General features: G+C 35.5%; 1 pseudogene; it reads left to right on the forward strand.

The window, feature by feature from the left end:
- The first annotated feature begins 1,576 nt into the window (after positions 1 to 1,576).
- Positions 1,577 to 11,190, forward strand: LOC128566434 (microtubule-associated protein RP/EB family member 1-like; annotated as a pseudogene).
- The last annotated feature ends 5,912 nt before the right edge of the window (positions 11,191 to 17,102 follow it).

The raw sequence follows: 17,102 nt of genomic DNA on the forward strand, positions 1-17,102 counted from the left end.
TGCAGCTGGTTATAGCAACTAAGAATAGCACAAGCTTCTTTCCAGGTGATGTAGAGTAACTCGCCTTCATCAAAATGAACTAGAACAGGATGCATGACTCCTGAAGGACAACTGGAAAAGTCTGTGTTCGGTATAAATTGCACATAAAAAAAACGAATCTAATAACTAACTGAAAAATACTTTGTACCCAAATATCTAAACAGGTATGGTTTGACATTAGTAAACCATTTAACCAGTTTATAATTTCAAATTTTAATACTGCAAGTAATTTTGCAGTTTTCATTACATGATCAAAAGTAATATCAATAATTATGTAGAATTAGGGAATAAATTAAATATGTTTGAGTGAAGCTGCAATTTTAATGCCATGAAATCATTAAATTAAAGTTGTTAAATACTGCCTCATGCTATTTCTGTCAGATAACATACCTTTCAAAAATGGATTTTTCTTTTTGACATTTCTTGTTTATATAGTATTATGTAAGCAGCTGTAAGATCCTCTATGATATAAATTAATCATGAACAAGCTATCACCATGCAAAGCTTACTTTAACAATTAAGACAAAAGAGTTCATTCTCTTAACAATTGATTATATTTTTTTAATATTTATTATCCTCAGTAAAGTAGGAGGAAATTATAAAAATTAATATATCGTGTAAGATTTATTATTTTTTTACTCGAATGTTAAACATAATATTTTTGGCATAGAGTTTTTTTACTTTTTTTTTTTTTTTAGAGACAGAGTCTCAATTTATCCCCCTCAGTAAAGTGTTGTGGCGTCACAACTCACAGAAACCTCCAAGTCCTGGGCTTAGGTAATTCTCTTGCCTCAGTCTCCCAAGTAGCTGGGACTACAGGCACCTGGCAGAATGCCCAGCTCTTTTTTGTTGCAGTTTGGTCGGGGCCGGGTTTGAACCCGCTACCCTCTGTATATCCGGCCGGAACCCTACCCAGTGAGCCATAGGTGCCATCCAACTCATTCACTTCTTTGAGGAGATTTTCTTCTACTTTGTATAAAACTGGTTTCATCAGATCTTATAAAAGCCTGAGGTTAGCAATATCACTGCTTCGTTTCAGGTAAATTGTAAAACTTGAATCTCTAGAAATAAAAGGCAAACGCACACTTCTATTCCCTGGGTCTTTAAATCTTAATGATTTGTGCTCCAGAAATAAACTTAGGATTCACTTTCCTACTTCCCTTCCGAGCTCCTATTAATTGTTTTAGGGTGGCATTTGCAGTTAAAGGATACTGAACTACTCTAGATACATTATTACCCCTCTGCACTTTAAGGACAAGGTGTGGGGTTTTGTGTCACTGATGTGGACTAGAAAGTATTGAAAAGACATTATTAAATGGGTGCCTGGGCAAATGAAGGTAGACCAGAGTGACATCTCCAAATTGCCTGTGGTGCATTTTAATAAACTGCAGGCTTGCATGTCAATCACAGGATAAAGGCTAGACATATAGAAATGTTTGTATTAATTATTAATATCAATTGGCTATTAAAGCTCCTTGGTTTCTTGCAGTGGGAAAGCACATCGGTGAAAGTACTAGATAGGAGGCAATTTGTTAGCATGCAGACGGTCCTGGATTGTAATAAATCTGAACAGGTTCTAATTCCACTTGACCTTCCACCACTTCCTTTTATGGCACCAGTCACGGTGGGGATATTAGGATGCCATAGTCACCTTGGATCACATCTGAGTCCTACACAGATGAAACTTGTTTGGGTACAGCAGCAGCCCTGACTGAAGCTTACACACCTGATCTTCTGGCATTTTTGTCCAGGATGGCATGTTACTGACAGCATGACTATTATTTTAAACCATGTACTTGTTAAACGATAAAGTGATTTATTTTTTGTTGTTTGTTGAGAAAGATCAGGCAAACACCATGATTTTTTTCCTCAAACATTTACCTCCATGACATATTCAGATATTTCAAATAAACACACAGAGAACATTTTACTGTCAAATCAAAATACAGCAATAAAAAAATAAGCCTATTCTTTAGTATTCTTTGTGTCATTATCTTACCTGTAATTATTACAAATTAGGCAAACTGAATGATCAGTAAACAAATGAATGGCATTAATGTATTGATACTACATACATACTGGCATGCAGAGACTTCAGCTTCAGTTCTTAATATTTTTATTTATTGTGTATTTGTATACAATATTTTGTATATTTACAGTTGTATATTTGGGGGAGTATATGTAATATTTTACTGTATGCACAAAATATGCAATGATCAAATCAGGGCAATTGGGAAATCCACTAGCACAAAATTTGTCTTTTCTTTGTGTTGGGAATGTTGTAATTCTGCTAGTCTGGCTAATTTTAAATGTACAATAAATGATTGTTTACTATAATTTTCCTTCTGCATTGTCACCCTAACTGTATTTTGTATGCTTCGACCAACTTTTCTTCATTCTCCCATTCCTCCTTCCCTTCCCTGCCCCTAGTAACTACCATTCTAGTCTCTGCCTTCATGAGATCCACCTTTTTAGCTTCCACATCTGAGTGAGAACATACATTATTTATTGTTCTGTGCTTCGCTTATTTCATTTAACATAATGGCCTCCGGTCTCAACTATGTTGCTGCTAGCGATAAGATTTCATTCTTTTTTTGTGGCCAAATCATGTATATGTCTCATATTTTCTTTATCTGCAGGTGAGCACTTAGGTTGATTCTGTTTCTTGGCTGCTGTGAACAATGGTGCCATAAACATGAAAGTGTAGGTATCTATTTCCTTTCTTTGGGATATATGCATACACTGAGCAGGGGGATTTGCTGGATGGTCCCTAAATACCTGCTATTTATATGTCTTTTGTGTGTTTCCAGTCTCAATTTCCTCTTCTCAGTTTCCTATCTGTAAAATGGCAGCACTCCTCTTCCTCCATCAAAACCACTCAGTAAATAGCTACAAAAAAGACCCATGGCTACATTTATTCTATAGTAGGAAACACAAATTTCCTACTTTCTCAGAAAGTCTTCTTTAATATTAAGAAATTACTACATAAAGTATTTAAAAGTGATTAATAATTAATCCATGCTTAGGCAGAAGTCTCAAGAATTAATTAACATTTGATATTTTTATTTTTTACATACATTAGTGAGATTGACTAGCAACCCACACAAACAGTGTTTAATAGAAAAAAAAAAACTTCATGGGTAAAGGGCTCTACTACAACTTGAATTTTACCTTAGAAATGAAAACAGTGTAACCTAAACATTTGTATCCTCATATTAATGTGAAGTTTAAAAATAATATGGTAGTTGGTTTTCACAGATATGTTTGTTGTATTTATGTTACCTATGTCATTTTGCACATGTCTCAGAGCTAAGGGAGTATCTGAGGATAGCTCCCTCCTTGTTCATCATTTATTTCTCTCCTCTATTAGAGAAAAATTTATACTAAATATATCCCAAATATAATACATTTAACTCTTAGCAATTAAACCATTTTTTTTTCTTTTTCTTTTTAGTCTCTAAGAAAGATGAGAAATGTTTTCAAATACATTTGCCTCCTGGGAAAATTGCTTCCTGTGTTCTGGGTCTTCTCATCTCCTTTGAACAATGAAGAAGGACATTATCTCCTTGGCAGAGATCTGGAAGCTAGCATTTATTTTCAGCTCTAATGGTCTCATCTGAATCCCCATCCCAGGAGTGTTCACTAACAGAGACCCCGTGCTGTGATTGACACTGTTTAATGCCAAGTTGACGGGTAATAAAGTTATCATAATCCATAATTTAATTATAGATGAAAGTCCCTGCTCTGATTGTAACACTGAGACTTTGGCTTTGTTTACACTTCTGGGATGCTTCACAAATAATTTGGGCTGATCTTTGATAGAGGATTGGGGTGGAAAAATTTTCATATAATTGCATGCTATCTTACTTGAAAGAAATATTCTATTTCCAAATTGGGTTTATTTTTGAGTTGTCATAGATCTGTAGTTTCTATGGTAAGTATAAATTTTAATAAGGGTCTGTGTAAATGTTTCCTCTGTGCCACACATATTTGTGTTGGGTTTCTCACGCCATCTGAATATAAAAATTGCTTCTTGTCTTGTTACTGCACCAAACCTTGAACTCAGAAAAAAAAATTATTTCCTAGAAATTAGGAAAAAGTACATAATTGGAAGTTGTTTTTATTTTTCCCAGAGTTTACTGTGCTTATGCAAAACCATGTCAATTAATGAATTTTCTAAGGCTGTTCACTTAGCTGGGCATAGTGTCCTCTTCTCCTATTTTCAATTGGTACTCAATTCTTTCTATTCTTCTTCCTAAAATATTTCCCTGCAAGGAAATATGTTAAGTTCACTTGCAGCCTGTATTAGCACTTAACTACCTTCATGAGTATGACATTTAATAAAACTAAATATCTCTGAATTCTGACAGTGGTGGCGATTGAACCTCTCTAAATGGGGCTTGATAATTAAGCAAAACAGTGCTCAACAGACAGATCTAGGAACTAGCAACCACTCAGAACAACATAATTAAGTACATGTGTTAAAACAATGAACCAACTGAGCCTTTTAGAAAATTATTTATATGAGGCTCTGCACCCGTAGCACAGTGGTTACAGCACCAGCCACATGCACCAAGGCTTGGGGGGAGGGAGGGATTTGAGCCAGCCCAGGCCAGCTAAATGACAATGACAACTGCAACAAGAAAATAGCCGGGCATTGTGCCAGGTGCCTGTAGTCCCAGCTACTTGGGAGGCTGAGGCAAGAGAATCGCTAAAGCCCAAGAGTTTGAGGTTGCTGTGAGCTGTGATGCCACAGCACTCTACCGAGGGTGACATAGTAAGACTGTTTAAAAAAAAAAAAATAATAATTATTTATATGAGTGTACAATATGTATATGGAGAACAATTATAATCTGCTCATATACATGTATTATAAAATTATAATTATATAAGAAAAAGCATTGTAATATACATACTTTGTACTCTTACTTTCAGCACTAAAACTACCAGTTTTATTTGAAATTCCTAGGATGCTGCAATTATATGTAGAAAGGAATGTCAGTTGATTATGGATGGGAAGATACTATAGGGAATATCATTTTATTTTCAATATTCTGAAGAGGACAGAAAGTTCCATAATTGAATAAAAGATTCAGGATCTTTTGTGATCTCATCTACAAATTTTAAACATAGGATCACAGAATTTATGGAAGTTGATTGGCAGCACCATTTGATTAGACTTCACATAACAATAATATCCACAGGCAATACCATCATGATATGGAGAAACACGTACAGGCAAAAGTTATGTATTCTTAAACACATTATTTGCTATAAAAAAAAAAACAACAAGGACATTCTACAGTGATAGATGTTAAAATAAATAAAACATTCTAGTAAGTATAAGGTCAAAAGTTTAACTGTTTTCTATTTTAATGATATGTCCATATTACATGCATTACTTGTATGAGTACACCAAATAAAATGAATTACAAGGTAACACTCTATATATATCACATTCATATAAAAAGGTAACAGCTATTATATAGTTATACATAAATTCTTATTTTTTGCTAACCATTTTTAATTATCACACCGAAATTTTGTGTAATAACATATATGTTTTCCTTTAATAAATTTAAAGATTGCCACAGTATCCCTGAGGCATCTTCACAGTAAAATAGGGGTAATATATATTCCATAAATCAGAAGATTTTGGAATGCATCTTCCACTCTGTGATTCTCCTAACAATCCATTTTGGCTGTCAGGGGACACAGCAGCATATATGGGTTTCTGGTTCAAAGCATAATACCGTATCCTACCACAGATTTGTAAGATTTATGTCCAAGCTGGCTTTCAAATCAATTTTCAAAAATCCATTCCACACTCAGTAATCCAACGATTTCTAGGCACTATAGAACATGATAAAATCAAGGAATCCAATGTATCTTAGTATCTACTGCTTTTATTCATTAGCTACAGAGTTAGAAAGAAAATTGAATGGAATGCAAAAATAAAGAATGAGATACTAGGTAAGTCAAAAAATGATTTTTCTGGGGAGAATGGGCTTACAGAGAAGATAAATATATTTTCAGAATTTGTATTTCTAGTACTGAAGAAAAACAATTGCCTCTGATCTATAATTTGGTGACAAATTTGTATCCTATAGAGCAGTGGTTCTTAACCTGTGGGTCGCCCCTTTGTAACAATGAAAATACATCCGACATATCAGATATTTACATTAAGATTCATAACAGCAGCAGAATTATGAAGTATCAATGAAAATAGCTTTATGGTTGGGGGTCACCACAACATGAGGAACTGTATTAAAGGGTCGTGGCATTAGGAAGGTTGAGAACCACTGCTATAGAGCAGTATTTACCAAGGCCAAACATTAGTTCACTAGTACTAACATATTTGGTACTCAGCTTGGGTCTTGACCTTGATAAAAGGTAGGCATGCTGTTGCATCCACACATAGCCATCATTCCTGTCTTCATAGCCAGTTGGTCCATTTGTCCATTGAGCACGCGTCAGTGTGGCCAAGGAACAAGGCTGACTGATATCTATGGGGTGGGTCACAATGACCACCTGACTAGTGAATACCCTTCCTTTTAGAGGGTTTACAAGTGGTAACATTCACTGAGGAGCATTTTATCAATTTCTTTTCTTATTCTGAGAGGCCATCCACATTTTTGTTGAGTTATTTCTGTCTCAGTATTCCAGTCTTGTTTTCTAAGTCATAGTCACTGTTGAAAAAACAGTATATACATGAATTCAGGTAATTATCATTGCCAACTATATTCCTCAAAATTTTGCCTTTTGCCAGGACTTTTTCCCCTGCTTTTCTATGGGATCACATCAGAGTGTGTTTGTAATAACAGGTCCACGTCTGGCTGGTCCTAAAACATTGCACTATTTTTAAACCACTCTCAAAGTTTTTTTTTTTTTTTTTTTTTTTTATTCAGTTTGTCACCAGAGCTTCCCATGGGTTTACAGGTGATGTGATTTTAGAAGGGGTGATTTTAGAAGCAGGAGAAGCATGCTGAGAAGTAAGCCACCTGATCAAACAACTTTCTTGTGTCTTCAGTGCTTACTTGAATAAGGCTGCTTCCACTTGATCTTGGGTTGCTGTTGTGTTTATTTGCTCAGTCGCAGAACTTGCCCTCCTGCCTATTTTAGTCCATCCCTTGACTATGTAAATTTGGGGGCATGGATGAGGGGAGTATTACGTGTGACTTGCTAAGTGAAGGTTTCATGAGATGCTCACCTATGATAATTGATTGCAACATCTAATTCTTTTCTTTTATTTAACATGGATTTTCAGCACTTCACCTTGTTTCATGGTAACTTCTGTTGAGGTTTCAAAAGGTGGAAAACCATAATGTCCCTGCTATATTATTCTCTACTATTCTGACTCATGGGTCATAACCCTCTAACCTATAGATGAGGAAGGTGCCACTATAACTATTGGCTCCAAGGCTGCAATAACATGGACACCACGCATGCTAACAAAATGCTATGGTTGCTTTATGCTTTCCTTCTCAAGCTAGGAACTAAATTGTAAGTCCTGTGCACATTGCTGTTGCAGATAATTCAAGTGCCTCCATAACTGTGCTTTCCAGAAAAAACAAATGAAGCAGAAAAGCACACTTCTTCCCCATGTCATCCTTTCAAATATCATATTCATCTAATGTTGGTAATAGCCCAACACTTACAAATCTGTGCTGTTAGGGAGTCTGCAAAGGGTAAAGGTTAGCATTCCTATTTCTATATTGAAGTAAGCCATCTGAAACAATTTGAAACAAAGTTAACCAGGCAAATCTATATAAGTACAGTTTCAATAATACGTGTCTCATAGTATATTTAATAGAGGCTATATCTAGATGAAAAAAAATTCCCTCAGGCTGCTATGGAATCATTTCATTGTCTTGTAACATGACTTTTAATTTCCATCTTTTTGTGTAGAAATGTCATTTGTGAATTTCTCTATCTTCAGAATTCAATCACATTATAGATTTCCCCTTTTGTAATATTAATATATACTACATAATATTTGCATAGCCTTGTACCATGAAGAAAAGCATCCAAATTTGCCATCCTTTGTTTGAGAAGACAAAATAGCTTTTCATGCATGTGTCAATGATTCATTTTCATTACATTTGGCCAGCAATTTATGACACATATCATTTATTATTAACATCTTCCTTTAGTTCAAGAACATTCTTTTCTTCAAGTAATGTTAGTTAAGTATTATTTTAGTTTTTATTTTGCTTCATTCTTCAAATATGCCAATAGAGATTCATCTCCAATCCTTAGCCAATAAATTTTCAAAAATTTATACTTAAGCTGCTATTGATTTTATCAATTTTGCATAGTTTGTGATAGGAATATTCAACTATTCAAGACATTCCTGAAGTTTTTTTAATTTAAGAAAGTCTTTTTCTTCAAAAACATTTTTGAACATGTTTTTTCATTTGTTTCAGTTCTTTTCAAACATTCCAATTATTATATACCTACATATTCATCTTTCTGTTATTTTAGTGGGTATTTTGAAGACTTGCTCCTTATCTTCTTTTCTGATGCAGTTTTGTGATTTAATTTTCCCCTTTATTATTTTATTTTTGTCAGTTTTTTTAAATTTTAAATTAACTCCCTTATTGTTTGTTTCACTAAATGAAATACAAAAGAGTTGATTTAATTGTAATCATATTATATTACCACTGTATAAAGCTTTATAGATTACTAAGTAGTAAATTTTATCCAAGTTGAAATTATTATATATACCTTCGTTTTAGAGATCGTGGGGGTACTGGTGATCCCTGTGATAGTTTTCTTACTACTTTAGCATAGTGATAGTGATGTGCATGTCCAAGTCTTGTTTATCTAGGCAACATTTAAATTTTCTCTTTATTTAATAAATTCAGCCCTTTAGTTATCTGGAAACATGCAAGGGTGTTTAGGCCACTTACTTATCTCTGCTTATTCTCTGTCTCAGTAAACATTTTCCAGTTAGAGTCATGGGAAGTACACTGACCCCTTAAGAGATACTGCTTAAGTTTCAATTTGTGCCATGGTTTAGGGATGGGCAGGTAGCTGAGATGTCTTAACTGATTGCAGGGTGTATACTCTGCGAGCACGCTCACGCTTTTTCATGTATATCTAACTTTCTACTGGTTTAAGAAAGGCACTTAGGAAGGGCAAGTAGGAGATTACTGATTATGTACCTGATCTATGTCTTGTCTCCATTGATCTTTTTCCTTCTATCATTCAACCGATTCTACACAACTTGAAGTCTGTAGAGAAAACAAAATAGAAAGATTTTGAAAAACCATTTCTCTTCCACATTCATTACAACTAATATATATTTTAGCTCCAATTTTCCATTTTCCCATAAAATAGTCCTCATCAATGTAAATTGGATTCTATGACTTTCGTTATGCTTATCTTCCATTCTATGATGATTTATTATTCTCTTGTGAAACAGAGTCATGTTTGGGATCAAATGTGTACTTTCAAATTAATTGAAATTTATTTCTAGGCCATAATTCTTAGAACTTTTAATGATAGAATTACAACTATTAGAAAGTTGAAATCTAGGGCGGTGCCTGTGGCTCAGTCGGTAAGGCACCGGCCCCATATACCGAGGGTGGCGGGTTCAAACCCGGCCCCCGCCGAACTGCAACCAAAAAATAGCCGGGCGTTGTGGCGGGCGCCTGTAGTCCCAGCTACTGAGGCAGGAGAATCGCATAAGCCCAGGAGTTGGAGGTTGCTGTGAGCTGTGTGATGCCATGGCACTCTACCGAGGGCCATAAAGTGAGACTCTGTCTCTACAAAAAAAAAAAAAAAGTTGAAATCTAAAGTGATTTTGATTACAGAAGAAATGAGGTGCTTATTTTTTAAAAACCAAATTATTCAGAGATAGTTTTAATGAGTCCCCTCAAAAATTTTCTATTATCTGATATCAGAAATAATACTTTCAGAGTTTCATGTAAGAACACCCCCAAATAGAATAAATAATATTGATTTAAAAGAGATTATTCCTCAGGAAAATAGTCATTTTAACGGATAGAAATTTACTTTGGAATATATTTTGAGTGTTTCTATAGTGACAGTAAGAATAATTTTTAGCTTTTACGTCAGCGCACGCATGTGAGGTTAAAGCGCGGGCTGGAGGGCGGGGTCAGGCGGTTTGAACGTGACAAAGGTGGAACCTGAGCCCAGCGTGGTCGGTGGACAAGGTTCCGCCTAGAGCAAAAGACCGTAGTGAACGAATACTCAATGTCAGTTACCAGTGATAACTGAAGTCGACAAGATGTGCTGGCCGGGACCAATGGGTCTCTGCAGTTGAATCCGACAAAGAACAGTTGTGCTCAGGGGCTGCCTATTGTCTGTTCACGGACATGCTGTTCCCTGGCTCTTTTGCTTTGAAGAAAGTGGAATTCTTCAAAAGTGAAAGTGAAGCTAAGCTAGAAAACGAATACATCCAGAACTTCAAAATACTACAAGCGGGATTTAAGAGGATGGGGGTTGACCAAATAATTTCTGTGGCTAAATTAGTAAAAAGAAAGTTTCAGGACAATTTTGATATCGTTCAGAGATTCAAGAAGTTTTTTGATGCAAACTATGACAGAAAAGACTATGACCCTGTGGCTGCCAGACAAGGTCAAGAAACTGCAGTGGCGCCAGCTCTGAATAAACCAAAGAAAGCTTTCAGCTCTGGCAGTGCAGATGATAGTCCCATTCCCCACACAAAGAAAAGATCTCAGCGAAGGATTTACTCCCTGCACAAAAGATCGTGGCTGCTCCTGCTCCACGGAGGCCCATTTCAACCCAGAGGACTTCTGCCGCTAAGCCCGGCACCTGGTGTGTGAAAGAATCCCAGTGTTGGCAACCGGCCTGGCGAAGAAGCAGCCGAGTTGATGCCGCGGGCAATGTATTGAAACTTACTGACCAAGACTTGGAGAAAGAGATTTCTACTCTAAGAAAGAGTTTGTTCCTTAATGTTCAAACTAAGGAACATTGAATTGATTTGCCGGAAGAATGAGGGAGAAAACGACCCTGCGTTGCAGAGGAGCGTAGACATTACCTATTTTCCGCAAAGGCTTTGTGATAACGGATGAAGGGGGCCCACAGGAGAAACCGCAAGAGATCAACAGCTTGGACCAGCAGAGCAGCATCCGAATTCTTCACTCCAAATCATGTGCTTAACTGTAAAATATTCCCTTTTATTATTCTTAGAGGACTGACTGGTTTCTTTTCATAAGCAAAAAGTACCTCTTCTTAAAGTGCACTTTGCAGAAGTTTCACCCCTTTTCCAATAAGTTTGAGTTAAGAGCTTTTACCTTGTAGGAGAACAGTATTAACATCCAGTTGGGTTACCTGGGGAACAGAGCGGCTGCGGAGGGGTCACCGCGTGGAGGCGGGTCACACTGATCGCTGAAGAAGGTGTTATGTGATATGCTAAGGTGGTGACCTCAGTAGAGAAATGAAAAGACCGAATTGAATTTTTAGCTAATGTGAAATCTTGGCAGAGAACATGGTAATAAATAAATGCCTTAAGAGTATTTAAAATATGCTTCCATATTTCAAAGTATAAAATATAACATGACATATTTTATGTGTTTGATTGACCTTGTATGTGGGAAGGAAGGGCCAGACCTCAGAACCTTTGGAAACTGCTGTCACCAATCTTACAGGGCTGCTTGAATCCTCACAGACCTATAGGCCTTGTCCCAAAAGGAAAGTTTAAAAGTTGCTCTATAAAGCCATTTGGTGTCACTGAGCAATTGCACAGCGAGAGGCAAGAGGCATTGTTGCCTGGATGACTAGCGGGTGCATTTCAGCCCTGAGATGTTAGGAGTAGAAGAGCTCCATTTTCTTAGAGCATTTCTCTGATGACTTTTCCAATTATCCCTGAGATTTCTATATATTATGTTTTTTGGGAAATGAGGTGTGTCCAGTTTTTTAATCTAACAACTGCTTTTGGGGACTTGCCCACATCTCTGGGATTTGAATGGGGGTAGTGTCCCAATTTACTGTCTTTTAGGTTTACATTTAACATGTTTCTCTTCTCTACTCCCCTTGCCCACTGGGGGACCCCTCTTTGGCTCCTTAAAATCTGCTGCTTAGAGTTAAACGCAGCAGGCAGTTGATCATGCTTCAAGATTTTTCTGGACCTGGCAAAGGGAGTCATCAGTGAAGGCCCTTGTTACCTTGGAATCTGCAAGGCTGGGGTGTGTTTGGTATCTGCTGTCCACAGCTCTCCACTGCTAGCAGAATACTTTGCCAGTGCACTAATCTCTTTGGAGATGAAAGTCATTAGCGTTACTAATGTTAATTTTTTTTTTTTTTTTTGCAGAAAATACAGTACAGTATTGAATTTATTATTAATATTTAAAATATTTCCTTCCTTAACTCATTTTCTTGGCCCGTAGCTTATTCAATCCCTTTGTTTAGGAGAATTCTGCAAAATGTTTGTCACCCACTCCTGGGATTGTTCAGCCTCTGATGTATTTGTATTGATTTGTTTCAGTGGTAGCGTGTCCTAAAATATGTGTAGAGGCAAGTATTTTCTGATAAAACTGTGTAGTGCATGCTCTGTGTGGAATTCAGAGGAAAACCCAGATTCAGTGATTAACAATGCCAAAAATGCAAGTAACTAGCCATTGTTCAAATGACAGTGGTCTGTTCCTCTTTTGTGGCCTTTTAGACTTTGGTTGCCCTAAAATTCCATTTCATTGGGAACCAGTTTTCCACATGGTCTTTCTTGACAGGGTTTTTTTCTACTTTAAATGATTTCTAAATAAAATTCTGTATTTTGAGAAAAGAAAAAAGAATAATTTTTAGTTACTTAAAAATAAGAATTAAACAAGTTTATTGATTTTGATATTTTGATTGATTCTTGTCTAAATTCTACTTAGTGTGGTATTGTGTAATTTTAGTCATTAAAATCTCTGTATTTTATTTCTTTGTTATTCAGTTTGTTGTAGTATGGTTTCAGGTTGATAATTTTGGTAACGTAAGAGTTAATTAGAAAGTATTCCTAATATCTTTTTGTATAAACTAATGAATTTGTGCAAGTGCTTTATTAGGATCATGTAGTAATTTTGTAAATACAGTCTGCAGAAAAGACACTTGGTGTGTCTTAGAGTTAAAGACTAAAATTTATAACTGGGTGAGGTGGCTCACAACTGTAATCCTAGCACTCTGGCAAGCCAAGGTGGGTGGATCGCCTGAGCTCATGAGTTCAAGACCTGCCTGAGCCAGAGGAGACCTCGTCTCTAAAAATAGCCAGGCATTGTGGCAGGTGCCTGTGGTCACAGCTACTCTATTCCCGAGGCTGAGGCAACAAAATTGCTTGAACCGAAGAGTTTGAGGTTGTTGTGAGCTGTGAAGGTGTTCAATACTTAAAATTTATTGTTCTATAAGAAAACTATAATTCATTTAAGTCATTTAGATATATTTTGAATTACTAGAAATATGCAATTTCTAATGTATTTCAAACTTCCAATATCCACTTACACAACATTAAGTTTTCACGAAATTAAAGCTAGACATATTATGCCTATTATATGGTACAGTTTACCAAATTTATTGGGAACGGCCAGGGTGGTGGCTCATGCCTGTAATCTAAACACTCCCGGAGACCAAGGCAGGTGTATTGCCTAAGTTCAGGAGTTGGAGACCAGTCTGAACAAGAGCAGGACCTACCTGTCTCTACTAAAAATAGAAAAACCAGCCAGGCATTGTGGTGGATGCCTGAAGTCACAGCTACTTAGGAGGCTGAGGAAAGAGGACCTCTTGAGCCCAAGAATTTGAGTTTGCTGTGAGCTCTGATACTATTGCACTCTACTCAGGGTGACAGAGTAAGGCTCTGTCTCAAAAAGAAAAAAAAATTCATTGAGAAAGGGGAAGTTCCAGTATTCTAAAATACTTTCAGAATTTTTCTGTAGAAACGTTAATTTTATTATTTTATACTTCATCTCTAAAAAAAAAAAGAAAAAGCCAAGTGTTATGTTGGGCACCTGTAGTATTAGCTACTTGGGAGGCTGAGGCAGGAGAATCGTGGAAGCCCAAGAGCTGGGGGTTGCTGTGAGTCCTGTGATATCATGGCACTCTACCGAGAGTTGTTGAAACCTTTCATGCCAATGATAATTGGGACCTAAGCTGATTTGTTGGTAATGGTTTTGGAAATAATAAAGCCTATGAGAGAAACTTAGAGGCAAATGTTGCATAACTGAGCAATCAGGGACTCAGAAAGAAAGGGGTGAATAAAAATGGTTAATTCCAGCCAGTGACTTTAGGCTGTACTTTTATTATCATCAAACTTAAGTAATTTCCATTGACATTTGCTCTTTAAACCAGAATTATTTTAGAAAAATATTGCTCAATTTTCAAATATTTCTCTGATTTTTTAGAATTGATTTTGAGTACATTGTGATGAAGCATCTAACCCCATGTAATATAAATCCTTAGAAATTGTTTTGAAACATTGTTTTCTGACTAAATATATAGTCGATTTTGTGACTATTCCTTGGGTCCCCAGTTTTTAGATACATTGCTGAACGCATGTCACTTAGATTTAAATCTGTTAATAACATTGTTCAACCCTTCTGTGTCCTTAATAATTTCATGTCTGTTTACTCTATCACTTCCTCAGAGTTGTATTGAAAATATCTCACCATGATTGCAAATTTGTCTATTTATACTTCAGTTACTGCTATTTGCCTGATATATTATCAAAGCATGACACGGGCTCCATAAAAATTGAGATTTATTTATTTGTCGTCTTCTATCTTTCTACATTTGACATTTCTGTGCACTTATGTTTAAAGCATGTGCCTTGTAAGCAACCTATTTGTTATTTAATCCCCTACAACAATCTTGGCCTTAGAGCTTCTTTATAAGGTCAAAGATATTGTCTGTCTTCTTGGCATATAAAAATGCAAATAAATGTTCTTGAATTAATAACTAAAAAATGATTCATGAATTCTCATTTTAGTTATCTGTACCACCAAACCACTTTCTTTGTCAGAATATTCCCTTCCCCCCCACAGTAATCAGCTATTCCCATCTGTTCTAAACTGCTTAATCACAGCTATTTGATAGAAACCTTGAAGTCTTTTCTAACATACACAATACTAAGCTTAATATCTATCTATATGTCTATTTATCTATCTATCCACATATGAATACACATGTACACAAAACACACACAGGTATTCATATACCGAAATATGTACATATTTCATTTCCTATTTCAGATCCCTTCCTAGTTCCAAAATTAATATCACAATAAGAAAGTGGAGTTTAGCTTCATATATTCATGAAATTGATTTACTACCTTTACTGTATATAACTGAATCTCTGTAAGTTAACCACCTAAAGGACTATATAACAAAATGGTCAACATATGGAGGTGATACATACATATGGTGCACATCTGGTCTATGAAAATCAGGTCAACTTAAGGAAGTGGTCAATGTAGGGAAGTGATCAACTATGAAGGTTCTGGTATAATACTTATCATACCCTACTTTATATTTAAAAAATAAATTAATGTGAAATAATGCCCTCATATATCACAATTCAAGTGCTTGATTTCTTTGTTTAAATCTCCTAGACATAGTAAAATAGAATGGTTTGATCTATTGGATGGTCTATTGGTATAAAGTGAAATTGCAAGAAACCTTATGAGAAATCACCAAAAAATATAAAAACAGTATTTCAAAATGCATATTTTCTCTACACAGAATTTTAAGACATTAGATAGCTAGATAAATGGTCTTTTTGATACTAATATCTAGATAACTGAAGAAGTCACATATGTTTATAATTTATAATGCCTGAGTATTTCACAAAATCAGCTGAAGTATCTCTGTTTTACTTTCTCTGAAACAATGCAAGTTATACTTTGTGACTATTGTGAACTTTTGAAAAAGGATATAAAAAATGTGGAATAGTTCAGTATGTACTAGATAACATATTTGCATTTTAATGGAGACATTGGGACTAGTTCATAGTTAAGATTATGATAGATGAATTTAAATCTAGAAAGTATTTTAATTGATTAGACTTGACAAAACTATTTTACACAGTTTCAAGTTTCTTTTGCTATTTTAAAAGATAGTGACACTTGTGTATGACTTAGAAACACCCCGTGTGGAGTTTGGACATGACACGCACATGCATCATTTATATTTTGATTACTTTCTAAGTGCCGACAAGGTGCTATATTCATGAATAATTCAAACCATCTAAAAGAATGGGCTTTGTACGTTCCATTTCAGAGTTTTGTTTTTCAGACAGGATGTCTCAACAATGTAAAACACGTGTCACTGATGGAATATGATTAGAAATACCTCGTGATCTGACAGCTAACAATTATTCCCTTATGTATTATTCTTGTAGACTGTAAAAATGATATAAAAATAGGTGCAGTAACTCAATATATAAGTCACAGGCACATAAAAAGTAGCCAGTATGTGTAATTTGTTTTGCATACAAGATAGACTAAAACTGAAATATAAGAATATCAGATGTTAGTCAATTAAATGCAGCGAACTTTACAAGTAAAATGGAAAAGGTATTATGAAAATTATCAGAGCCCATCATCGTGGTCTGAGCTCTTGAAATAAGCCCCAACAGAACAGGCCAAGTTAAAATGGAGTCATCATGTGGAAGTTCCATGTGACCAAACTGAAGCTAATTTATTTGTTGACTTTCCCAGAGATCAGAGGAGTGATAACAGCCAAATAGGCAAGTTTTAGTGATCATGATAAAAAGTCTCCTCTATTTTAATTCTTACAGAGAAGTAATCTCAAGTTAATCTATGGGTTTTCTTTTCTTATTGTTTCATTTCCTTGTTCACACCTTGCAAAGCCCACTGTTCTGCTTTTGTCCAGTGGAACTTAAATTCCATTTTGCTAATGGAGGTTGCGTACATGCATGAATTACAAATAAAAGCCAACTAAGGTCCTTAAACTAAACTTGTAATTTTGTCTTTTGTCAAACACAATAGGCAAAAATTTTCAGTGTAAAATTCTTGTTTCTGATTTTCTTAAAGATAGTACCCAAACATTAAGAATACATTTTCGTACTTAAGTTCACTACATGATTTT

Source organism: Nycticebus coucang, chromosome 15 (genome assembly GCF_027406575.1).
Source record: "Nycticebus coucang isolate mNycCou1 chromosome 15, mNycCou1.pri, whole genome shotgun sequence".
Lineage (NCBI taxonomy): Eukaryota > Metazoa > Chordata > Mammalia > Primates > Lorisidae > Nycticebus > Nycticebus coucang.